Source organism: Schistocerca americana, chromosome 3 (genome assembly GCF_021461395.2).
Source record: "Schistocerca americana isolate TAMUIC-IGC-003095 chromosome 3, iqSchAmer2.1, whole genome shotgun sequence".
In the NCBI taxonomy this organism is placed as follows: Eukaryota; Metazoa; Arthropoda; class Insecta; order Orthoptera; family Acrididae; genus Schistocerca; species Schistocerca americana.
In genome coordinates, this window is record NC_060121.1 from 98433888 (window position 1) to 98460518 (window position 26631).

The window sequence follows — 26631 nt, forward strand, 5'->3', positions numbered from 1 at the left end:
GACAGCGCTCGTGAGCGCAACGCTTAGTTCTGCAGTGTCTTCTGCAGCTGTCGTCATCTTCTTCTTCCTGACAGTCCTTTGTCTGTAACTATCACTCATCACACACATTCTTTCGCTTTGTGACTTTGGCGTGTGATTTTTTTCCCGCTGTCCCTCTATGCGGGGTAAATCTTCGATACAGTGGTTCTTGAAAAACGTCCATCCCCTGTATGTATTGTATCTTACTTTCTTTGCACGTGTGTCGTTGGTGATGAAATACAACAGTGACACCTGCAAGCTTGGCTAGCGTCTACATTTTTCTTCAAGCAGGCATTTCTCGAGGTGTATCCATATTTTAGCCTAATCCTTGCACAGGAACCAAGAGGAAGGATACAAGATCGAAGGGTTCATATTAAACGGCTGTCAGAGAGTTATCTAGTCTTTCGACTTTACTTTTCAATCTATACATGTTTGAAACAATCACGAAAATAAAAGAATGGTCAAAGATTCCTTTAAAAATTGTTTTCGTTTGATTTTATATTTCCTACTGGATTGGTTGCTTGATTGTAACTTTGTTTAGTTTTACATGACCTTATGAATTTCCAACTGCAAAGGGAACAAAATATCTCTGCCTGCGAGAATGCAACATGAATTTGGCCTTGCTTTATAATCTTTCTAACAAAATGTGCAAAACTCGTTAAATCCTTAACTTTATTATAAATCTCTTTAATTAAAGAAACTGGTCCCTGTGCGTTGATAATTTTCGTAGCAAACTGACCCTGAATTGAAAATATCTTACCTCGTAATGCAATTGTTTGGAAACGGGGTCCCTGCAATTCTCTGTCAACAACTGCAGATTTCTGACTACATTAGCTGAAAGCTTAGCCCAATGCTCTAGGCTACAAGTAGACGATTTATACATCATTGATTGAGACACTCCTTTAAATAAAAATGACTTGGATCTAGGATGTGGGTAACGCTCATATGTGAATATTTCTGTAGCAGACTGTTTTGTTATTACAGATATATTAATACTTGTATGAAATTCATCTTAAACCACTCAGTAACATTGACAAAGGGCAGCACTGATAATAAATTCTTACGCTCATTAATGTTGGACAAATCATTAAGTAACATGAAAAATACCTTAAAATTAAAAGTTACTCAGCCTTTAATGAAAATTATAATGTCCTCTGATAAAGATGTCTCGTTTAACAATGAAACCTAACTTCGTCACTGCAGAGCTATATTTCTTCATACTCTTTCCATTCTAAATCACTAACCAAATATTTCTCGTTTCTTTCAAAATATTCAAATACAAATCGTTTTACTTAAACACAGACGCACTTAACTTTACGTCTACATTGCCACGACTCCTCTGTTCGGCTTCTGTCTCGCTACTAGCGTAACGACAGAACTTCCGCGCTCCTCGCTGCCAAGCAGCGATGACAAAACAAAACACTTCTTCCAGCTGCCACAGCTACTCTGAACAAAGATTGCGAGCGAATAATAAGCCATTCCAAATTGTCGCTCAGTGTCTACGACATCCATAGTACGTACAAATTCCGGACATGCAAATAATAGACCTGTTTCAGTGGTTGACGATATCGGTGATAAGATTCGCTGATGACATTGCTGCTCTCACTGCAAGTCAGCAACAATTGTAGTACCTGTTAACTGGAATGAACTGTCTATTGATCACACACTAACGAATAACAGTAAAAAGAAGCCGAAAGTAATGAGGAATAGCGGAAATGAGATTAGCGATCAACTTAAACTTCTGATTTGCGGACCGCAAACTAGATGAAATTAAGGAATTCTGCGACTCTGGAAGCAAAATAACACACGACGGACGAAACAAGGAGGTTATTAAAAGCAGATTAGCACAGACAAAGGTGTCATTTGTGCTTTAAAGAAGTCTGCCAGTATCTAAAATCGGCCTTAATCTGCGGAAAAAATTATGATAATGTATATTTGGAGGACAGCATTTGCGATGAATTTGGGAAAAACAGAAAGGAAGGGAATAGAAGCATTTTACGTATGGTGCTGTATAAGGATGTTGAAATGTAGGTCGACTGATAAGACATGGAATGAAGAAATTCTCTGCAGAATCGGTGAAGAAGGGAACATATGGAAAACACTGACAAGAAGAAGCTATCTCAATAGTGTAATGTCAGTTAAGAAGAAGGATGATGGCACATGTGTTACAACATCAGGGAATAACTACCACGGTACTATAGGGAGCTGTACAGGGAAAAAACTTTAGGGAAAGGCAGATATCGGAATAAGTCTAACAAATCAGTGAGGACGTACGTCCACTATGAAGTCTAGAGGTAGTCACAGGGAAAGAAAGCACACGCAATAATGTCCCATTAATGATCCTGACAGTGGAAAAACAGAAAATAAACTTAAGGAAATGCTTATTCATGTATAGCACTTTTTTGCTTACAAAAGTTCACATCTGGTCATGTTAAAGATGTGTAGTATTATTTTCATGCCATCTATTATTTGCTGTCGAATGGCATTATAAAAGTCCAGTAAACTGTGTTTTGAATACTAGATTTTTGTAGGATTGTTTGGGATATGTGGGTGACTTTACTATGTAGTGTAGTACACAGTTTGTATACATCGTTTAATTCAGTGGTAATCGTATTTCTGAGGAGAAGTTAACAGTATATGATTATTTAACTGTTTTAGTAGCTGTATTTATTCTAGTTGCAAGAGTCTTTCGATCGTTTGTGTTGAGTGACTTTACTTTGTAGTTTAGATTTTTGCCGCAGTAGAAACTAGCGTCGTCTTGTAAACCTGTCAGTGACTATTGCAAAGGGGCCAAAGATAAATATTCACTTGAGTTCCATCCTCCTACAAGAGCAGGGATCAGCACCAGCAGTAGTAACTTATCGGTTGTGCACATCTGGTATTCTTACGTCTGAGTCGAATCGTGTTTGCTAAGGTATTCCAACTTTTTTTGCGTAAATTTTAGTGGATATTTTTTTGTGAGGCTACTTTCTCTTTAGTTTGGATATTTGTTTCCTGCAGTAGCTTTTGTGTACGACGAGTTTGTAGAAGAAAGTAATTGTCGATCGACCAATTTTAAGTAGAGAAATTTATTTATATTTTTATAAGTACGGATCTTGTAATCTTAGGCCATAGTGAGAACTCTGCACAACCAAGTTTCGTGTTTGTTTATTTACCTCGTTTATAGTTTGTGTACATAACTACCTCAGTAGCGTCAGAATCTGGTAATTTTCTCTTTGTTGTGGGTCTGTTTGTGGTTTCTCAGTTACTTCTGACCGCTTCGTTTGCATGTTTTGTTCTTTTATTCAGTTTCATTACACAGTACATCACTATAGGGATTGTACTTTTTGCGAGCAGACATGAGGAGGTTTGGCTGCTGTTCTTAAACGGCTGGAAGCTATATTGGCTACAGTCGACAGGATTCTGGCTAATGGTGGGTGCAGAACTATAGGATTTCCCATGGTACGTCAGGCGTGCACTACATGCAGAAACTGTGTATTAGATACTAGCACACGTGTGGCTTGCACATGCGATGGGTTCAGTTTAGAGGAGTTTTCTTCTGGCTACAGTTTACCGTAGTTCCCTGGAGCAAAGAAAGCTACCTACGGACTGGAGAAACGCACAGGCCATTCCTGTGTACAAGAAGGGTCGTAGGACAAATGTACGTAATTAATGGCCTGTAACGTTGAGGTTAATCTGTCGTAGAACTATGGAACATGTTTTACACTCAAGAAATATGATGTTTTGGGAGAACGGAAATCTCCTCTCCTCTGTAAAATTCAACACGAATTCCGCAAAAAGAGATCTTGCGAAACTCACCTCACTCCGTTCCTCCATCAGATTCATGGCGCTGCAGGCATCGGTGCCCGAGCTAACGTCGTAATCCTTGAATTCAGGAACGCATTTGAAGACGTCCCGCACTGCCGTCTAGTGAATAAAAATCGAGCGCACGTAGTATCGGACCCACTTTACGACTGGATTCGATACCTGCTTGCAGATAGAATACATCACGTCACTCTTAACAAAATCGTCAGATGCAAATGTAATTTCCGTAGTACCTCAAAAAGTGTCATAGAACCATTACTTCAAAAAATTCAAATGGCTCTAAGCGCTATGGGTCATCTGAGGTCATCAGTCCCCTAGAACTTAGAACTAGTTAAAGCTAACTAACCTAAGGACATCACACACATCCACGCCCGAGGCAGGATTCGAGCGTGCAACCGTAGCGGTCACGCGGTTCCAGACTGAAGTGCCTAGAACTGCACGGCCACACCGTCCGGCAGAACCGTTACTGTTAGAAGGTATGTAAATGATCTAGTAGAAAGTTTCGGAATCACTTTAAGACTGTTCGCAGACGATGCAGTTGTCTATTGGTTGGTAGCAACGCCAGAAGACAGTATCGATTTTCAAAATCATCTGCAGAAGATTGATGAATCGTGCAGACTCTGGCAGTTGAGCTTGATATTGTATGGACATAGGAAAAGAAATCTACTACTGTGCAGTTACACTATCGATGACAATTTGTTAGAACAATATCTGCTGCAAAATATCTACGAGTAACTGCCAAGAGTGATCTTAAGTGGGATCACAACATAAAACTAATAGCAGGAAAAGCAGATGACAAGCTGAGACTCACAGGAAAAATCTTAAGGAAATGTAACTCAACCACGAGAGAAGATGCAAGAAGCGCCCCACTTCTACTTAATCTCCAGAAATGTCTCAATTTAGCCATTGAGTATCTGGAGGATGGCATTAGATGCATATAGTGAGAATGACCGTGCTTGTCCATGCGAGTTTCGGGGAGATTAAGCCCATCTGTCCTAGGACTGCATAGGTGAGTCGTCGTATATGATTCTTTCTACCTGTTTTGCCGGCAAGTTCTCAAAATACGTCCCTCGCAGAAGCAGTATCAGCGGGGTTTCTGTGTAAAGTGCAATTCTACTTCCTGTGATTCTAAGTGATGAAGCAGGAAGCTATATTATCCGGAACAACTTTCAAAACTGACGCCATTATGACTCCATAAATTGACAGTATCAACACAACTGATAATGCTTTAATTGAAGACTAACAATTTCCTGAGATATGGTCTTACGTCAGAATTAGATCGAAAGGCATCCTATCGGCAACTGGTGACCGCCGCGCAGCCCGTACCTCGCACTCGCATTCGTGATACCTCGTTGCCGTTCGTACATTTTTACTGGCTTAAACGTTATTCATTTGTTTATTAATGATGATAGATTTCTGGCGTTGTAATATTATTATAAGGAAGCACTTATGACCTATAGGCTTCTCCTAATACTTGTATTGGAGAAAGCGACTTTTATTAGCAAATATGTATCAAGCAAGATTATTTCCTTCACCACAGAACTACTGTTCTTTCCCTACCTACCACGCTGCTGATGTAACGGGCCTTCTCATGTCCAGCGAGAGCGCCGCACAAGACCGTCCATTGCTGCTACGATTGCAGGTTCGATTCCTGCCTCGGGCATGGATGTGTGTGATGTCTTTAAGTTAGTTAGGTTTAAGTAGTTCAACGTCTAGGGGATTGATGGCCACTAATGTTAAGTCCCATAGTGCTTAGAGCCATTTGAACACCGTCCACTGGCAACGCCAATGATCCGGCTTCAGGCAGCGCGGGAACTAAAATCTCACTCCCGATTGTGCGCGTTCTGCAGTAACGCTTTAGCCACTGCAAATAATATAATAACTGCTGGCGCGATGAAAAATGGCGAAACTGGAAAAAAAAGGGAATAAAATGGGGCGTGAACGGAAGTAGTACCTTACGAAGTGGCTTTCAAGCCAATTGTTCGATCGATTCTTGAGTACTGTTCGTCAGTGAGGAACCCTTACCAGGTAAGACTGATAGAAGATAGAGAAGATCCAACGAAGACCAGCGCGTTTCGTCATGGGATGGTTTTCTGCGGTTGCTGAACATTGCCTTGACGCGGTACACAGCATGAACTATGAAGAAACCAAGATCCTCGCGTATGCTTCCACATACTGGGACTCCATCATCAAAGAGGCGGTCGAAATACGTATAAGCTATGACCTAATAAACAGAGACACGGGGTTTCAGCTGAGCAAAGCTTGGGAGCCAGCCTTGGCGGCACTGAGGAATCGTCAGCCACAGATTAGCGACCACACCGAGTCAACGCAGATCGGATGCCTTAGCGCAGATACTTAATCGCGCGCGCGAACGGGGTCCATCGCTCCCGGCCGCATTATCCCGCGCCGCAGCGCGCTTCCGCAGACCGCGACCCGTTTCTCCAGCAGAGGGCTCTGGTATTAGACGCCGTTTACGATTGGTCGTCGATCTACATCTACATCTACATCCATAATCCGCAAGCTACCTGACGGTGTGTGACGGAGGGTACCCTGAGTACCTCTATCGGTTCTCCCTTCTATTCCAGTCTCGTATTGTTCATGGAAAGAAGGATTATCTGTATGCTTCTTTGTGGGCTCTAATCTCTCTGATTTTATCCTCATGGTCTCCTCGCGAGATATACGTAGGAGGGAGCAATATACTGCTTGACTCTCCGGTGAAGGTATGTTCTCGAAACTTTAACAAAAGCCCGTACCGAGCTACTGAGCGTCTCTCCTGTTGAGTCTTCCACTGGAGTTTATCTATCATCTCCGTAACGCTTTCGCGATTACTAAATGATCCTGTAACGAAGCGCGCAGCTCTTCGTTGGATCTTCTCTATCTCTTCTATCAACCCTATCTGGTACGGATCCCACACCGCTGAGCAGTATTCAAGCAGTGGGCGAACGAGTGTACTGTAACCTACATCCTTTGTTTCCGGATTGCATTTCCTTAGGATTCTTCCAATGAATCTGTCTGGCATCTGCTTTACCGACGATCACCTTTATATGATCATTCCATTTTAAATCACTCCTAATGCGTACTCCCAGATAATTTATGGAATTAACTGCTTCCAGTTGCTGACCTGCTATTTTGTAGCTAAATGATAAGGTATCTATCTTTCTATGTATTCGCAGCACATTACACTTGTCTACATTGAGATTCAATTGCTATTCCCTGCACCATGCGTCAATTCGCTGCAGATCCTCCTGCATTTCCGTACAATTTTCCATTGTTACAACCTCTCGATACACCACAGTATCGTCTGAAAAAAGCCTCAGTGAACTTCTGATGTCATGCACCAGATCATTTATGTATATTGTGAACAGCAACGGTCCCATGACACTCCCCTGTGGCACACCTGAAATCACTCTTACTTCGGAAGACTTCTCTCCATTGAGAATGACATGCTGCGTTCTGTTATCTAGGAACTCCTCAATCCAATCACACAATTGGTCTGATAGTCCATATGCTCTTACTTTGTTCATTAAACGACTGTGGGGAACTGTATCGAACGCCTTGCGGAAGTCAAGAAACACGGCATCTACCTGGGAACCCGTGTCTATGGCCCTCTGAGTCTCGTGGACGAATAGCGCGAGCTGGGTTTCACACGACCGTCTTTTTCGAAACCCATGCTGATTCCTACAGAGTAGATTTCTAGTCTCCAGAAAAGTCATTATACTCGAACATAATACGTGTTCCAAAATTCTACAACTGATCGACGTTAGAGATATAGGTCTATAGTTCTGCACATCTGTTCGACGTCCCTTCTTGTAAACGGGGATGACCTCCGCCCTTTTCCAATCCTTTGGAACGCTACGCTCTTCTAGAGACCTACGGTACACCGCTGCAAGAAGGGGGGCAAGTTCCTTCGCGTACTCTGTGTAAAATAGAACTGGTATCCCATCAGGTCCAGCGGCCTTCCCTCTTTTGAGCGATTTTAGTTGTTTCTCCATCCCTCTGTCGTCTATTTCAATATCTACCATTTTGTCATCTGTGCGACAATCTAGAGAAGGAACTACCGTGCAGTCTTCCTCTGTGAAACAGTTTTAGAAAAAGACATTTAGTATTTCGGCCTTTAGTCTGTCATCCTTTGTTTCTGTACCATTTTGGTCACATAGTGTCTGGACATTTTGTTTTGATCCACCTACCGCTTTGACATAAGACCAGAATTTCTTAGGATTTTCTGCCAAGTCATTACATAGAACTTTACTTTCGAATTCATTGAACGCCTCTCGCATAGCCCTCCTCACACTAAATTTCGCTTCGCGTAATTTTTGTTTGTCTGCAAGGCTTTGGCTATGTTTATGTTTGCTGTGAAGCTCCGTTTGCTTCCGCAGCAGTTTTCTAACTCGGTTGTTGTACCACGGTGGCTCTTTTCCATCTCTTACGATCTTGCTTGGTACATACTCATCTAACGCATATTGTACGATGGTTTTGAACTTCGTCCACTGATCCTCAACACTATCTGTACTTGAGACAAAACTTTTGTGTTGTGTGTCGATGACGTTATGCCCCCGCTGGCGCCTGCGCTGTTCTAGAAAGCCAACATATAAATTGGCGAGCTTCTCAGCGACGTGACAGTAGCATCTGAAGATGGCGGGCAGTTGTCTCGCTGAAATATTGTGCGGTTTTTACAGTATTATCCGGCGTAGTTCCCGGGAACCTATCAAGCATGGGATGGTTTAGTCATCACGAGATGGATAACGGAGTCCAGTGTCAGACAAGAGGAGCGCTGTGTACTGAAGAGAGATTTAGGCCTACTATTGAAATTTCGAGATAGTTCTTTCCGGGAAGAGTCAGACGACATATTACTTCCTCCCATATGCATCTGGCACAACGACCAAGATGAGATAATTCCAGGAATTAGAGCCAGTACAGAGGCTTACGGATAAATCTTTCCGCGAGCCATTCGCGGCGGAGCAGGGAGAGGGGGCATCAGTTATCGGTAGAAGTATTCACTGCCACATAGCTGTCATATGGCTTACGCAGTATTACCGTAGATGTGAGTCTTTTGCGGTGTTAGAAAAAGTGTAACTCCTGTCCTCGTTGGGAAAAGTGTAACCCCAGTCCGGTTTTCGGCTATATGAACGCGGAAAACCACTTAACATCATCCTCAGAATGGCCGGTGGAATCGACATACCAACCTAGAAACAGGCCAGGTCAGTCGTCTCCCTAGTTTATTACGTTACTATGCAGTTGTACCAAGAGTACCACGGGGACCGTAAGGTTGCTCTGTGGTGTACCTGGAAGAGTATGGTAGAGTATGGGAAGATCTCAGAAGCTTTAGAAGGCTTCATTTCGACCGTCAAATTTCACTGCCTTTTCCTCTCTCCTTGTCCGAACCGTCTAGAGCCACTGACGTATACATGTACCCACTGAAAATGCTGCAAGCCTGTTTTTTTCCGTCTACATTAGCTCTCTGTGTACATCGAGAACCTGTCATGGGTCTTCCTTGCCCATAGCCAAAGGGCATGCTGTTTAAATTGTGCAGGAAATGGATGGGCGGATGGCGTCAGACATGTAAAGGGTAAGGTCAGCTACCGTCGGACAAGCAAATACTTTTGAAAGTGTAGTTTATCAGGACTTTACTGGAACATTTAACACATTAAACAATTCTTTGGTCGTTATTTTAAACAAATATCACGTACGTGTATTAAAAGACACAATAGTTCATCGATTCACATACGGCGATAATTGGAAAACTGGAAAAGATGACAAAGATCTGTATAGCGCTCCTCACATGAACATCTAAAGCCCAGATACAAGCGTCTGGAGTACTAGTTTTTTCCCAAAGAACGAGCCGCGCGGGGTAGCCGTCTTGTCTCGGTCCACGCTGCTTCCCCCGTCGGAGGTTCGAGTAATCCCTCGGGCTTGGCTGTGTGTGTTGTCCATAGCGTAAGTTAGTTTAAGTTAGATTTGGTATTTTGTAAGCTTAGGGACCGATGACCTTAGCAGTTTGGTCCCATAAGATCTTACCACAAATTTACAAATTTACGTAGAACGAAAACAAATTAAATTTTACCACATAACGTAAGGTGAAGTGACCGAAAATGCTAAGGTGTAAGACGGAACGTAGCAAAGAGCTCCCTCTGTACGGATATCAGCACCTAGACAGAAACGAGAGCTCAGAGAAAAACTTCCTGACCAATAAAAATTCCTTTACGTACCTTATGTGCTGCATCTGCTCTCCATTTGTCAGGAGCTACTCACAACAACCAACAGAAAATGATCATAAACAAACCCTACCGTATGGCGGACATTGAAACTGCTAATTCCGTAAGACTAAGGAGTGGAGTAAGAATGACAAAAGTATCTGTGGCACGATGAAAAGTCTTTGGGGACCAAACTTCGGGGATTTCTTTGGGAAATGATTCCATGTATATCGCTGTACAAGCCCAAAGTTTCGTTGTATTCCGTTGATGCCCCTTACACGAGAGTTACGTCTGGGGCAGTAGAAACATTCTGCATCCTATTATAAATGCTGTTTTTCTAAAATTGCTCGTAGTGTACTCGTGAAAGGCGTGTTCTTGTTTCCAAGTACCCATGACTAAGCTCATAGATAATTTTGGCAAGGAATTGATACTGATGGAACCGACCAATAAGAAATCTAATATGCTTCGATCCCGTACTTTAATTCGAACTGTTTGTAATCCAAACACTGCAAGAATTGGTCGCACAAGCTTTCCGTGCGCGGTCTCCTTTACGGAAACGCTACACTCTTCCAGAACAATTCCAATAAACAGCAGACAGCCACTGGCCATTCCTACTACCGACCCTCGCATTAAGGAGGACGACGGTTCAATCCCGCGTCCGGTCATCCTGATTTAGGTTTTCCGTGATTTCCCTAAATCACTCCAGGCAAATGCCGGGATGGTTCCTTTGAAAGGGCACGACCGACTTCCTTCCCCGTCCTCCCCTAATCCGATGAGACCGATGACCTCGCGGTTTGGTCTCTTCCCCCAAACAATCCAATCCAATCCTACTACCGACCTTAAGTGACATTCCAGTGCATGTCGATTCGCCACGTTACGTCTTTAAAACATACGTGACTATGTCAAGTAGCAAGCTGCTACACGTCCCTCCAAATAGAATCTCTCTCCAAGACAACCTAAATCCCCAGCAGTCACTCTTATCCGCATACAAAAGTGTGAGAAGAATACAATCTCGTATTGTTTACGTATAATTTTATTACACGTCATTGGCGCATTCCTGACCTTGCCCTTGTCTGTGATGAACACTTGCAGATTTGCTTTCAAGACAAATAAGTTGTTCAGTCGAGGAAGACCACCACTTTTTAAGCAGTTTTTGAAGTGGCATAAGAGGCTGTGTAGAAGGAAGTTCAAATAGCTCTGAGCACTATGGGACTCAACTGCTGTCTCCTCTTTGCATTCGGTCATTGCCAAAATCTTGTTTCGATGTCTGATACCGTTTCTGAGATACGAATATTTCAATCTGGCAACTCCACTGGCGTGTGGTATCGTGCAGGAACCCGATACATGCATTCCATTCCCTCGATGCTGGCGACAGACAACGATTTCCTTCCAAATGACCGAGCGAGGTGGCGCAGTGGTTAGCACACTGGACTCGCATTCGGGAGGACGACGGTTCAATCCCGCGTCCGGCCATCCTGATTTAGGTTTTCCGTGATTTCCCTAGATCACTTCAGGCAAATGCCGGGATGGTTCCTTCGAAAGGGCACGGCCGATTTCCTTCCCCATCCTTCCCTAATCCGAGCTTGTGCTCTGTATCTAATGACCTCGTTGTCGACGGGACGTTAAACACTAATCTCCTCCTCCTCCCTTCCAAATGGCTCAAATGGCTCTGAGCACGATGGGACTTAACTTCTAAGGTCATCAGTCCCCTAGAACTTAGAACTACTTAAACCTAACTAACCTAAGGCCATCACACATATCCATGTCCGAGGCAGGATTCGAACCTGCGACCGTAGCGGTCGTGCGGTTCCAGACTGTAGCGCCTTTAACCGCTCGGCCACTCCGGCCGGCCGTAGAAGGAGGGATATCGCACATCTCATCGGAGGAGGTCTGACGTGGAATGTATACCCCAACTGCTTAATTATTTTGAATTTATTTAGTATTTCCCCCAAAAATTCTGTGCGTTAAAGAATATATTCACCAAGTCTTCATTCTGGGGCTATAGTTTCACCAGCGCGCGCGCGAGCGCACACACGCACGCACACACACACACACACACACACACACACACACACACACACACACAGCGGTGGTCTCGCGGTTCTAGGCGCGCAGTCCGGAACCGCGCGACTGCTACGGTCGCAGGTTCGAATCCTGCCTCGGGCATGGATGTGTGTGATGTCCTTAGGTTAGTTAGGTTTAAGTAGTTCTAAGTTCTAGGGGACTGATGACCACAGCTGTTAAGTCCCATAGTGCTCAGAGCCATTTGAACCACACTCACACACACACACACACACACACACACATTAATCATGTTGTTGCTCTTCTTACACCAGGATTAGCAGATCTTTACGTGCCCATTCGACAGAACGGATCCAATTTAGTCTATTGCGATATCAGTTTTATCGAAATGTACAAACGCGAACAGTAGAACGTGATAAATATCCAGTACTCTAGTAGCGACTCAATAGCACTGCTGTATGGCGGCAGCAGTCACTCTGGCAAAGGCGGTGCTCACACTGCTGAGATACTGGATACCTTCGTGTTTTAATTTCCCTGTTAATACATATCGACAAAATGAATATCGGGCTCGCAAAAATCCGCCTTAAAATCATTTTGTTCGTGGCGAGAAACAAAACAAAGCTTTTAGTTGACATTTGCCGTCAAATGACAGACGTCATGAACAGTATTTGTTTGCTTGCGCCCACTCCATACTCACATGATAAAAAATGAAATGACAAATATCTGCAAAATCACCAGAGAAAATGTGCCAGACGACTCTTAGGAGAGACTTCGCGCACCGGGTGCTTCAGCTGCCCCCTGTCATTATATGCAGCCTGTAATGTTATTGGTGGCCTTCAAAAACCACATCCAACAATTTCATGTTCTCTCGCACGTTACGAGCAAACTGTTAATCCTATAGAGAAAAGTGAAAGGACCTTTTTGGTAGGAATTTTAATGCAGGTGGTTCTGTTACTGGGATACATTTTCGCTGGGGACCACACTTTTAGAGTTTTTCAAGAAAAAGATACGGAAGAGACCTTCAGACTCACAGACTCATTCATCACCAGTCAGGATTTCTGGGATGTTGCTCATGGTACTCCCTCCGACCGCTCCTACCATTGTACAAAAAATTTTACTATATCATACTGGTGTTCCAACTAACACACATTGACTGCTACAGTCACCGTGGTCAGTACGAAGGAACATATTAAGTCCAAACGTCAAGGCAAACAATCCGTCAAGTAATCCACCACAACACAACCCAACACAGGTAAGAGATGCACTTCAGTGATGGAACTACTCACACCTCGGGGTAATGGCATCCCGTTGATGGACGAAAGGGAGCGAGCAACTACACGAACTAATCCCGGCATTCGACGTTCTTTGGTCTCTATTCTTTGAGCTATTACAATTGGATCCAAACTTAACCATTACAAGCACAGTGGTTTCGTAGTTATAAGCCTGACGAATACTACAATGTAATTGTTTATTTTATGCTGTTAATATTCACAAACACAAAACTGCTTGGTCAAATTTACACAGACGTCAATTTTACAGTTTGTAAGAGCCTCACAATGCCACTGACCTAATAAGACCAGTCAATGAAGATCAGAAAATTTCGGATGTGGGAAATACTTCGTGCCGTTGCAAATATTTGTTCAATGAATGGAGGGAGTGCCACGAATAACATACTAGAAATCCTGCCAAGTGGCGGCCGAGTGTGGGAGTGCGTTTGAAGGTCACTTTTGTGAGTTTTTCTTAAATAAATCGAAAACTACAGCCTCTGGCGAAGACGTACCCCAGTAAATTAAATTTCCTGCAAAAAGACTCTGTTCATTTTTTCTTTAGAACTAATAATAGTGTGCGTATAGCTAGCGAAATGACATGAGAATTAATGGTTTTTTAAGGCCATTTATAACATTGCGAGTTACACAAAATATCATCTGCAGGGGATCTGAATCATCCTGTATCTGTCGTAACACAATTAAGCCCACGTATTGTTCAAGAAACGACCCTCATGCCTTGATTACGGTTGTCTTTTGTACACCACTGTGCACAGGGCGCATGTGACGTCAGTATAGATGAGCTCGGAACTTCGGTGCTAAATCACCTGCTGCTTTACCGCTCAGCTCTTGAATGCTTCAGTATTCGCCTTTGCTATGGACATGCATGCTCTCCGCTTAATTAACTGTCAATAGCGCGTGTCAGGTTTCGCGTCTAATGGAGGAAACTGACCGAGGACACGTCAGACAATGGGCTCGCGGCTGACGCCAGCAGATCGACCAAGCGGCGAGTCGGCGGGGACGCTCCGAGGAGACTGGCAGTTCCGAATCCGATGGTGCGGCGATGAGGTTCGCAGCGAGTCGCGAAAGACGCCCTTGAATTGTGTGCGTGTTGGGCTGCAATTACAGCGGCTGTGACTTTGGGGGAATCCGCCGCCGAACGACATCGACGAATGACTGCCGATACGTATGTACATACATCTATCTATTACTCACTTACTTTTTTCTCTTTTTACTAAGAACGAAAGGAAAGACTATTGGAGCACTCGTTTTTTTAATTTTTTCTTTCTTTTTTTTTACTTGCAGTACCGAGGAAGGGTGCATGTTGCTGACACACTTATCATTTACAACGTTTTTATTGTTTTTAGCAGCTCTACTCTTCACTCTCAGTCTCTCTCTCTAGCAAACCCAGGCAGGCACACACACACACACACACCGATTAGAAGAACTGTGTACAGAGAAGTCGTCATAAAAATACATTGTCCTTAGGTCATCGCTTTGTAATGCAGCACACTTAAATATCCGTGTCAATTCTCTGAATATTATTGAAGACATTATTAACAGTAAAATTATTACTGACTGCATGTGTTTGTTGATGATAAATGTCCTCTTAGATGTATAACTGTTTTCAGCGAAAAGACGAAAAACAAAAACAAAACGACAACAACAACAAAGCACAAAAATGCTTTATTGTCAGATGCAACGCCATTTGAGACAGGCTATAATTTTCTGTCCTGCTCCTTTCTTTATCTACTTTCTTATAACTGCACTGCTGTGAAGATAAACTGAGAGCATTAACGTAAAGAGATTTAATAATAAAGAACTTATGCCGAAGACCCTGGAATCGTTCGATTCCGATACTAGTCGATTCTTAGAGAAATGGCGATTCTTGGAATCGTAATCGCAATATGACATATCCCTAATTCAGATCATTATGGATAAACATTTTTACTGTAATTTTTTTCAGTAATATAGTATATAAAAGAAATGCTACCTGCAGGCTAGATACTTAAGATAAAACATACTTTTTTTCAAAAATTACTTTAAAACTTTAGTGCTGTTACCTTTTTTTACTATATACTATCCCAGGAAGTGACCTCTTTAAAGTTATGATCAATTCCAATTGATTTTCCCTAACAACCCTACCATAACTCTCAAACAACTTTTTGATTTGGTTACCCAACGACTACAGCAGGAGTCGCAAAACACATTTTCCAATGTAAAATATCAGTTTAATTTTTTTTATACAAGCGCCCCTTATCAATTAATTTTCTAAATGCAAAATTCCAGGATATTTACGAGTTTTGGGCATTTTTCCAGGCATTTATACAGGGCATTTGCCCCACTCATAAATGCCCAGGCATTTTACACTACTAGTCTTGCATGACAAATGCAATCGCATTGATGACGTTGCAAAAGAATAAATTGAGCAATAATTGCTCGGTTAACTGAAGTATACAAATTACAAGAAATAAGGAAAGAAACCAGATATGCTGCGATCGAGAGAGAGAGTTCGTCGATTAATGATAGAACGTCAATTGGACACTGTCCACTACCTGCGTGGCAGAAAATTGATTTTGGGCTTCGATAACGATCATACTTTGGAGCTATTGTCACTGTTTTACGCAAACGAGTTTGAAAAATAATATGTTTGAAATGATTACCTGTCAAAATCAGGTGTTCTTCATTGTTATCATAGTCAATATTTCCCTTGGTTGTGATCTCTGCAACTGGATCCATTAAAAGCTAGTTTCTTCATTTCCGCATAATCAGATACTCCTGTATGATTTATAGCTTGTTTTAAAAATGTCATTCGTGATTTTCCTCGGGCTTCTTTCCGTTGTAACGTTCCTTCTAGGACATTTACAAGGAAGTGGTGTGTTGTATTATGTGACCAATTAGTTCGTGTCTTCTCCACTCTCACGTTGTTCTAAATGACTTTTCTCCGCCAGATAGACTTCCTGGTTGGTCGTTTTATTCGTCCGTTTCATCTTTAAGAGGCGTCTCAATCACCATACCTAAAATTCTTCAAGAGATGTAATTTAATTTTTGCCTGTCGTACACGTTTCACTGCCATGCAGTCCTGTGCTCCAAATGTAGCTCTGAATCATCTTATTCCTCACTTCATTATTTACTTTGTTAGAATACAGCATTTTTCTTTCATCCGTGGACATTAATTTTGCTGATTCTTTGTTTATGTCTTCTTTGTTTCTTCCATCATCAGTTTTATTAATTCCAAAATACTGGTACGATGATGTGTATTGCCTATAATTCTGGTGATTATTTATTCTGCTTTCTTGCAGAAAAAGGTATTTGTGCCATTTTTGAGTTAATTAAATTTTGTGTTTACCCTTTACTACTCTATGCATAAGTTACTTTTATTCACTTCTTATTTTTACTTTTTTTTAAAGTGTGCACGTGTAGTTCCGCAGGAACAAACTAAGGAGCAAACTTCCATGTTCAGGAAACGAAACAGGGCATCAGAAAAGTTAACAATAGGGACAATGAAATATACACCAATCCTATACAGACGTAAGGCTGCTGAGTATATACTAACATATTAATGATGTAACTCAAAAAATTACTTTAATATATATATTTTTTCGAGGTACTTTCCAACAGAATAGAAGGAGTGAGCAATCAGGAGGTTCTACAATCTAGACTTGATAGTGCGTCATTTACTGTTAAAATTTTTAATTCTCGTTATATCTTATTGATAATGAATGCTGCAGAACACTGCACGCCTATCTGCACAAGAGCCAAGCACGTGAATCCAAATGCAGCTTTGACTCCTGCCTAGAGTTAACTGAGTAGAAACTGCTAATTCTTGGGAACAGAAAAATCACTCTCATAATTTCCAGACTCCAGAACAGCGGTCGAGATGGGGCTTGCGAACTTACACCACACACTGCTCGAGCGGTCCGCTTCTGAGCCGAAAATACCACTTATGACCAAAAGAGTTACCCCAGAATATAATGTGGTATGTCACGAGCGCATGAATATAAGCACAGTAGACTAATTTTCGTGTTGCATTGTCGCCTGTTGCAGATACGGTTTGTTGTGGCGTAACAAGCTAGCTACGCCACACTGAGAAGGGAGCCGAAAGGCACGCGTACACACACGCCGACTGGCGTCAAGTCTGGAACAGGATAAGTATTGAATTCTAATAAGAAAAGTAGGCAGCTCCTCGAATACTTATCTTTTATTTATCCTTGTGGTACATCGCTCTTGATAATACAAATAAGACTATCTTCAGATACGGTTAATGGCGCCTTGCTAGGTCGTAGCTATGGACTTAGCTGAAGGCTATTCTAACAGTCTCTCGGCAAATGAGAGCAAAGGCTTCGTCAGTGTAGTCGCTAGAAAAGTCGTCGTACAACTGGGCCGAGTGCTATATCGTATCTCGAGACCTGCCTTGTGGTGGCGCTCGGTCTGCGATCACACAGTGGCGACACGCGGGTCCGACATGTACTAAATGGACCGCGGCCGATTTAAGCTACCACCTAGCAAGTGTGGTGTCTGGCGGTGACACCACACGGTTCTTATGGTAAATATAGTAGCATTCAGTTCTTGAACAAGATCCTAAGTATGGGCTTTTCAAGAGAGTTTGATGTCTGTCTGAACGCCTACGAATTTGAATTGTTCAGACTCGCTAAACATATGCCCATACCGTGTAATCAGAATGTCAGTTTCAGTTGAAATGCGTGTTACAAACTTTAGAAACTGACTCTTACTGTGTTGTAGCATCAATTTATTGTTTGCGAGCAATTAGCTCGAACTGTACTATTTGATACATTGTCCATATTGCTTTTAACGTCCAAGCTAGTGTCATCAGCAGACAGAATTGCCTTATAAGAAAGCATATCATTTACACAAATAAAACCAGAAAAGCAGTAATAGTCTCAGCACTGACACTGTAAGGCACCCCCCTCCCCCCATCCACCTCGACCGTGCCCCCATCAGACGCTACACAATAGCTGTTATCATTCTTGTGGAGGGTGACCCTTTCCCGTCGGTTCTCGAAGTATGATAAGAACTAACTGTGAGCCAGTCCTCTTATTCCATAATGATCCAACTTCTGAAGTAACATTTTGCGACACACACAATCAAACGTGCCAATTACGTCAAAGAAGACGAGTAATGTTCACAACTTCCTGTTGAATCTGTCCATTGTGTCACTGAGGAAAGAGATTATAGCGTTTTCACTTGTTGAACAACTTTTACAACCAAACTGTTCCTTTGTCGCCAAATTAAGAGAACACAGATGTATACACCGAAGAGCCGAAGAAACTGATACACTTGCCTAATATCGCGTAGCCCCCCCCCCCCCCCCCCTGAGAACACGAAGAAGTGCCACAGCACGACGTGGCGTGGGCTTGACTAATGTCAAAGGAGTGGTGCTGGAGAGAACTCACACCATGAATCCTGCAGGGCTGTCCATAAATCCGCAAGGGTACGAAAGGATGGAGATCACTTCTGAACAGCGCGTTGCAAAGCTTCCCAGATATGGTCAATAATGGTCATCTCTGGGGAGTTTGTTTGGTGACCAGCGGAAGTATTTAAACTCAAAAGAGTGTTCCTGGAGCCACTCTGTAGCAGTTCTGGACGTTAGGGGTGTCGCATTGTCCTGCTGGAATTGTTCAAGTCAGTCGGAATGCTGAATGGACATGAATGGATGCAGGTGATCAGACAGGATGCTTACGTTCGTGCCACCTGTCACAGTCGTATCATCTAGTCGTATCAGGGGTCCGATATCACTCCAATTGCACACCACCACACCATTACAGAGCCTTCACCAGCTTGAACAGTCCCCTGCTGACATGCAGGGGACTGTTGCATCCACGTCCATGGATTCATAAGGTTGTCTCCATACCCGTACACATCCATCCGCTCGATACAGCTTCACCGGGTAACATGTTTCTAGTCATCAACAGTCCAATGTTGGTGTTGACGGGCCCAGTTTCCTTGGCGATTCAGTATATATATAATTCATTAAGACTAACATAAGATGCTAGGTCTAGTGCTCTACGGATTTTATGTGAGATGTTGTCAATACTACTAGCTTTATTTTCTTTCAGAACATATAATGCTTTTTTGAGTTTTTCCTTCGTAAGTTGTGGCCTCTTTTCCATTTGCTCTACCTTTTTCTTCATCCGGTATTTTACCTAACTGTTTTGGATCGGAATATAACTCTTCATTATGTTGATTCCATCTGTCAGTTACCGCCTCATTTTGTATAGGAATCCTTCCCACCTTGTACCTCAGCTAATCGTTTCACAGTTTAAGTTTCCCGAAATGTTCTCGTACCTGCTGTGTGCCTTTTTATGTTTCCTTTTTTATTGCTTTCAGTAATTTAGGCACATGCGGCTACCAGACACTCATCTTTACCTTTAATTGCTTCATTGTTACCGAGTTTCTTAGTACATCGTATTTTGATTCATTGTTAGTTTGCATTTCCTCTTTGTTCAGTTAACGCTATTATATGATCATTTAACCATTGTTTTCTTGGATTTGTCTTGTGAGAGACCAACGGTGCCCTTTTATGCCCCTTTGACTGCCTATTTTACATTATGCCAAGACTTGTCTTTTGGCCAACAATGTCTTTCAGTTGCAGGTTCGCCTTACTTTTATATTTCTCTCTTAACTTCAGTATTTTTAATTTATTTGTTGCCTGCCCCTCATGTTTTACTTTTAATTTGTAATTTATTTTCGGTAGTTGTTAGCACTGTATTGCAACTAAGGTACGGCCGCAGCATATATCAGTACTTTGATTTCTTTGTTTCTTTCTGAAAACAATGCAATAAATTTGATAGACCTCGGATTTTATCCGTGTATAACGTCTTCTGACTCTTAAAAATGTATTTGTGATCACCAGCTCTTTTCCTGTGAACAAGTCATGAAGTCTCGTCCTCTTTCGCTTCTAGCCTGTTACTTTGAGCTTCTTGTATGTCTCCTACCACATCATTACAGTCACGCATTTTAAAAAAGAGTCCGTTTGTCACATGTTGCAGAACTTCCTTAAGCTGATCGTACACTTCTCGTATTTCATCATCGTTATGCCCATGTGTTAACATATATCCTTGGTTGGCTGCTAAATCTACCGATTTTCTTTTCATTTTAATTAGAACGATCCTGTCACTATACAGCAAACAGCTTTTGACTATTTTCTCCGTTTCTTGGATAATAGTACACAATTTCCAGTTACTTTGTTTTCATCGCCTACGTATTTTGTACGGAATTTGTAACTCCAGAAACCTCTTTTATTTTCCCATTTAATTTCGACGATTCCTAACTCATATAGCCCTGTCATCTGCCAGTTTATGATCTCCAGTTTACCGCAAACACCCGATGATCTCACAGTCCAATGTCTTCCTTTTTATGTAGTTTCTTTGCTTCAGTATTATTCTTTCTTGGTTATTATTATGACAATTCTCCGAGCCCCTAACTACCCCCCCCCCCAACCAATCCCCCACCCCATTCCAAGAGATTTGAAAAGGGGACTGTTCTACTTCCAGAAAATTTAATACCAGTATGATATATCATAGGTACAGGTGGTTTACTGAAGTGAGATATATCGGAGGTTCTTTTTGCTTCCACTTCACAACCAGGTCGATGGTTGTCATCTTCACGTGTCTGTTTTTGCTCTACAGTTGTACCGACTTTATCTACACGTATAATCAACGCTAAAAGTGCTGCTGCCCACCTGTAGGTTACATCATTTCGTGTTTGCCGCCTAGTAAATCATTTCTTCGGTACCACCTGTATCTTTAAGGTATGTCTATCCTCCCCCCTACCACCAGGGTGGCGTCTGATGCAGGAGAAAACTGGCAAAACCCCAAACTAGAAACAGGTAAGATTTCTTACACTTAGTAACAAATTTTGAAACCACCACGCTTGGATGTTATGTTGCGAGACCGTGGCGATGTTTCACCGGCATCTTGTCTGCCCCTGGTAGCTGAGTGGTCAGTGCGACGGAATGTCATGCCCAACGGCCCGGGTTCCATTCCCGGCTCGGTCGGAGATTTTTTCTCCGCTCCGGGACTGAGTGTTGAGTTATCCTGATCATCATCATTTCATCCCTATCGACACACAAGTCGCTGAAGTAGCGTCAACTCGATAGACTTCCACCAGACGAAAGGTCTATCCGACGGGAGGCTCTAGCCATGCCGATCGAGATGGCCGAGCGCTTCTAGGCGCTACAGTCTGGAACTGCGCCACCGCTACGGTCGCAGGCTCGAATCCTGCCTCGGGCATGGATGTGTGTGAAGTTCTTAGGTTAGTTAGGTTTAAGTAGTTCTAAGTTCTAGGGGATTGATGACCTCAGAAGTTAAGTCCCATAGTGCTCAGAGCCTAGCCACACGGCATTTCCAATTTACCTGCATCTTCAGCTTTCATGTGTTTTCCTGCTCGTGGAGGCAGGCTTTTATCACACAAGGACTTGTTTTCGCTGAAATCATCATTTCGCCATCGATCTGTAAGCTATTGTCGCTATTATGTACCGATTCATAACATCTCACGAAAAGCAGTACTCAGCTCTTTGGTAAATTCTACAGACATGACGTCTAAATTCAGGCCCATTTGATTTAGACGCTTACGATGCCGACAACGGAAGCACCAGTCCTTCATCCAGAATCCAGGTAAAAAGTCAGGGTGACTGCTCTACTCGGGCCATGCTTAAGACTGACTCTTTGGAAAACAGTCGAATAACCAGAGTGACATACCTTTTATGACCAATATAAGTACACACATCAAAAAAAGTTTTGCATCACCCCGATTCTCAGAACTCCTGAAGATATACGTTGACTATGGATATGATATCACAGACACTGTCCCTTTGACTGTTCAGAGATGTCACTAAACCCGCCCCAAAATGTAAACAATCATGCATTAGCAGCGCCTATTAGACAGAGGGGGTCCTACAGCCGATCAGTTACATTCATTCCACCAGGATGGGAGTACGCGTCTTGTGTCGTCTGTAGTTCACCCATGCCTATACTGTCGATACCGTGGTTCGATTGTTACGGTGTGTGAAGGGCTCTCAGCAAGGAAAGTGTCGAAGCGTCTCGGAGTGAACCAAAGCGATGTTGTTCGGACATGGAGGAGATACAGAGAGACAGGAACTGTCGATGACATTCCTCGATCAGGCCACCCAAGGGCTACTGCTGCAGTTGATGACCGCTACCTACGGATTATGGCTCGGAGGAACCCTGACAGCCTCGCCACCATGTTGAATAATGCTTTTAGTACAACCACTGGACGTCGTGTTACAACTCAAACTGTGCACCGTAGGCACGTCCGTGGCGAGGTTCATCTTTGGAACTATGACACCATGCAGTGCGGTACAGATGGGTCCAACAACATGATGAATGGAACGCACAGGATTGGCATCACGTTGTCTTCACCGATGAGTATCGCATATGCCTTCAACCAGACAATCGTCTGAGACGTGTTTTGAACACGGTCAGGCTGAACGCCTTAGACACACTGTCCTGCGAGTGCAGCAACGTGTAGGTTCCCAGCGGTTTTGGTGTGGCATTATGTGGGGCCGACGTACGTCGCTGGTGTTCATGGAAGGCGCCGTAACGGCTGTACGATACGTGAATGACATCCACCGAACGATACTGCAACCATGTCGGCAGCATATTAGCGAGCCATTCGTCTTCATGGCCGACAATTCGCGCCCCCATCGTGCACACCTAGTGAATGACTGACTTCCTTCAGGATAACTTCATCGCTCAACTAGAGTGACCACCATGTTCTCCAAACACGAACCATATCGAACAAGCCTGGGATAGATTGAAAAGGGCTGTTTATGGACGATGTGACCCACCAGCCACTCCGAGGGATCTACGCCGAATCGCCGTTGAGGAGTGGGACAATCTGGACCAACAATGCCTTGATGAACTTGTGGATAGTATGCCACGACGAATAAAGGCATACATAAATGCAAGCGGATGTGCTACTGGTATTGGAGGTACTTGTGTGTACAGAAATCTGAGCCACCACCTATGAAGGTCTCGCTATATTGTGATGCAACTTGCAATGTGTGGTTTTCATGAGAAATAAAAAGGGGGGAAATGTTGTTTATGTGGATCTCTATACCAATTTTCTTTACAGATTCCGGAACTCTCAGAACCGAGGTGATTCAAAACCTTTTTCTGATATATGTAGGTCTCCGTAGCAAGTTCTGTGAGGGACACTCCTAGAAGTTAGATTTCTCGACTAGCGACTATTATCGTCAACTTCAATTTTCAGCTGTACCCGTTGAGCGAAGGCTGGCTTTTATCACACAGGCAATTCGGTTTTGCAGAAATCGTCATTTTGCCGATAATTTATAAGTAAATAATGTACTATGTAAAGACTTTCAATAATCAAGGGAAAACTGTGTGTAATTGTGGGAAGTGAGATTTTCATAGTATCTGCCTTCGGCCCTCGGAACTCAGACAAAATTAATGTTCAGATGTGTATGAAATCTTATGGGACTTAACTGATCAGGTCATCAGTCCCTAAGCATACACACTACTTTAACATAAATTATCTTAGGACAAACACACACACCCATGCCCGAGGGAGGACTCGAACCTCTGCCGGGACCAGCCTCACAGTCCATTACTGCAGCTCCTCAGACCGCGCGGCTAATCCCGCGCGGCTCACAAAATTAATATTCAGAATTTTGCACTCATTAATTAATATTGATTTTCAATTAATTTTTAGCCTCAGTGCTTCTCTTATGTAATCGTGTATAATTATGGAGTACAACCTGGTATAGCTATCCCGTGAGAGTTCGGTAATCACCAGTAGAGGGAGGTTGATCACCTTATTAGAATTCGCAGTTTAAGGTATTGCGCCAAATTCAGTTAACTCCGTTATGACAAAAGTCTCGTGAAATGATAGCAAGGGGAAAATGTAAGGCACTTCAGATCTTATAGAGGCTTTCTACCTATGCGTTGTTTTGAATGGACAAGGAAACGGGGTAAATTTATAGTATGGGTGATACTAGAAGTACCGGGTGGATATATTTTAAGCGCAGCTACACACAGAGCTACAGAGTGTGCTGTAATTATCGTTTGGGTGCAGAACTTGGCAGATATTCCAATATGTTAAGAGATTTACCCTAAAAATTAGGTCACTATGTGGAAATCAGGCATTGCGGATGCAAGAATGATGTATACAAATTTTTCCATAAGTAAAAGTTTCGGAACGGCAAGTGGGCAGAGAAGGTAAAACAAGTGCGAAAGGCATAATAACGTTAATTTAATTGTTAACCGACGCTTAATCAGTTTATTCAGTAAGAACACCGGAGACGTCGACGAGAAGTTGTAACCGTAGAACGACGTGATCAGCAGGTGCTCGCAGCAGTTCCAGTGCAATCTGAGCTATGAGTTCCAATGCACTGGCCTTCAGATCAGGTAGAGACTTAACGCGTCCCTGTAAACGTCTTTTTTAGATACCCGTAGAGCCTAAACCCACATGCACTCAGATCACGTGAACTTGCAGGCCATGCATCTGTAAAACCTCTCTATAAAACACTTTCATGGAAGTTTGCATTAAGCAGATACACTACGTGATCAAATGTATCCGGACACCTGGCTTAAAATTACTTACAAGTTCGTAGCGCCCTCTGTCGGTAATGCCGGAATTCAGTATTGCGTTGGCCCACCGTTAGCCTAGATGACACTTTCCACTCTCGCAGCAATACTTTCAATGAGGTGCTGTAAGGTTTCTTTGGGAATGGCAGCCCATTCTTCACGGAGTGCTGTACTGAGAAGAGGTATCGATATCGGTCGGTGAGGCCTGGCACGAAGTCGGCGTTCCAAAAAATTCCAGAAATGTTCTATAGGATTCAGGTCAGGACTCTGTTCAGGACAGTCCATCACAGGGATGCTATTGTCGTGTAACCAGTCCGCCACGGGCCATGCATTTTTAACAGGTGCTCGATCGTGTTGAAAGATGCAGTCGCCATCTCTTAATTGCTCTTCAACGGTGGGAAGCAAGAAGATGCTTAAAACATCATTGTAGGCCTGTGCTGTGATAGTGCCAGGAAAAACGACGAGGGGTGCAAGGCCCCTCCATGAAAAACACGACCCCCCCATAACACCACCGCCTCCTAATTTTAATGTTGGCATGACACGCGCTGTCAGATGACGTTCGCTGGGCATGCGCTATACCCACATCGTGCCATCGGATCGCCACATTGTGTACTGTTATTAGTTACTCTACACAACGTTTTTCCACTGTTCAATAGACCATTGTTTAGGAGTGTGGAAATTCGCTTACTGACGTATGAGACAAGTGACACCCAATGACCTGACAACGTTAGAAGTCCGTGAGTTCCTGCTTCTCATGATGTCTAATGACTACTGAGGACGCTGATACGGAGTACCTGGCAGTAGGTGGCAGCACAATGGACCTAATGTGAAAAACTATGTTTCTGGAGGTGTCCGGACACTTTTGATCGTATAGTGTATCTCACTATACGAGTGACATGAGACGCTGCCCATCTTGCACGAAAACAGTGGTTTCGTACAGATGTCAGGGTACACCCGAAAGACCCTGTGGGTGTATTCTCCTCAAAGAAGAACGGACCGAGAATAAAGGTGCTTGTGAAGTCACCCCAAGCATTCAGCTAAGACTCTTGCAACGGCTCTTCGTGCACAACACGCTCTTTAACAGTACCCCAAATTGGGCAGTTCTGTGTATTCACTGCATCTTCTAATGTAAAATGTGTATCGTTCCTCCATCGATCATTGCCCACTGCCCGGCCACATGTGAACTTCGATTCCTGCCAGAAACCGAAGAGCAACTTCAGAACACTGGTGTGGATCATGAGGTTTCAGTTGCTGCACCGTCTTTATCTTGCGCGGGCACCAGTGTAAAGTATACAGCAAAACTTTCTGTACTGTTGACAGTGGGATGGACAATTCTTGTGACAGTGCACTAACACTAACACCAGCCGTGGCACGTGCTGTACGGTCAGTGACAGCAACAGCGACCTCGTCGATAACTTCCACCGGGGCAGGACAGCTTCCTCCTCCTGGTGCCACACCAAGCTTGCCCTTGTCTTCGGATCTCATTATCATCTTCTTTAAACAATTAAATGAAACCGCGGCTGTCCTAAGACCTTTTAATCGGCGACACTCTCTCAGTGCAGCCCTGTATTATCTGCCGTTCATATATACAGTTTCACAAACAGCGCACGGTCTCTCTTTTCGATGGGCACACTGTCCACTCTCGTTATTGCATGTCAGGTGTCAACATTGACGTCAGACCCACACATAAACAGTGTAGAGCACCAGTTCGCAACTAGTGGCCATGATTCATGCATGTATCTC

The 26631-nt window shown here is 43.2% G+C and overlaps 1 protein-coding gene across 1 annotated transcript in view; it reads left to right on the top strand.

The window, feature by feature from the left end:
- The window catches only part of LOC124606958 (calcitonin gene-related peptide type 1 receptor-like), a 753290-nt gene that overhangs the window by 386901 nt on the left and 339758 nt on the right, over positions 1 to 26631 (top strand). The window lies entirely within an intron of this gene.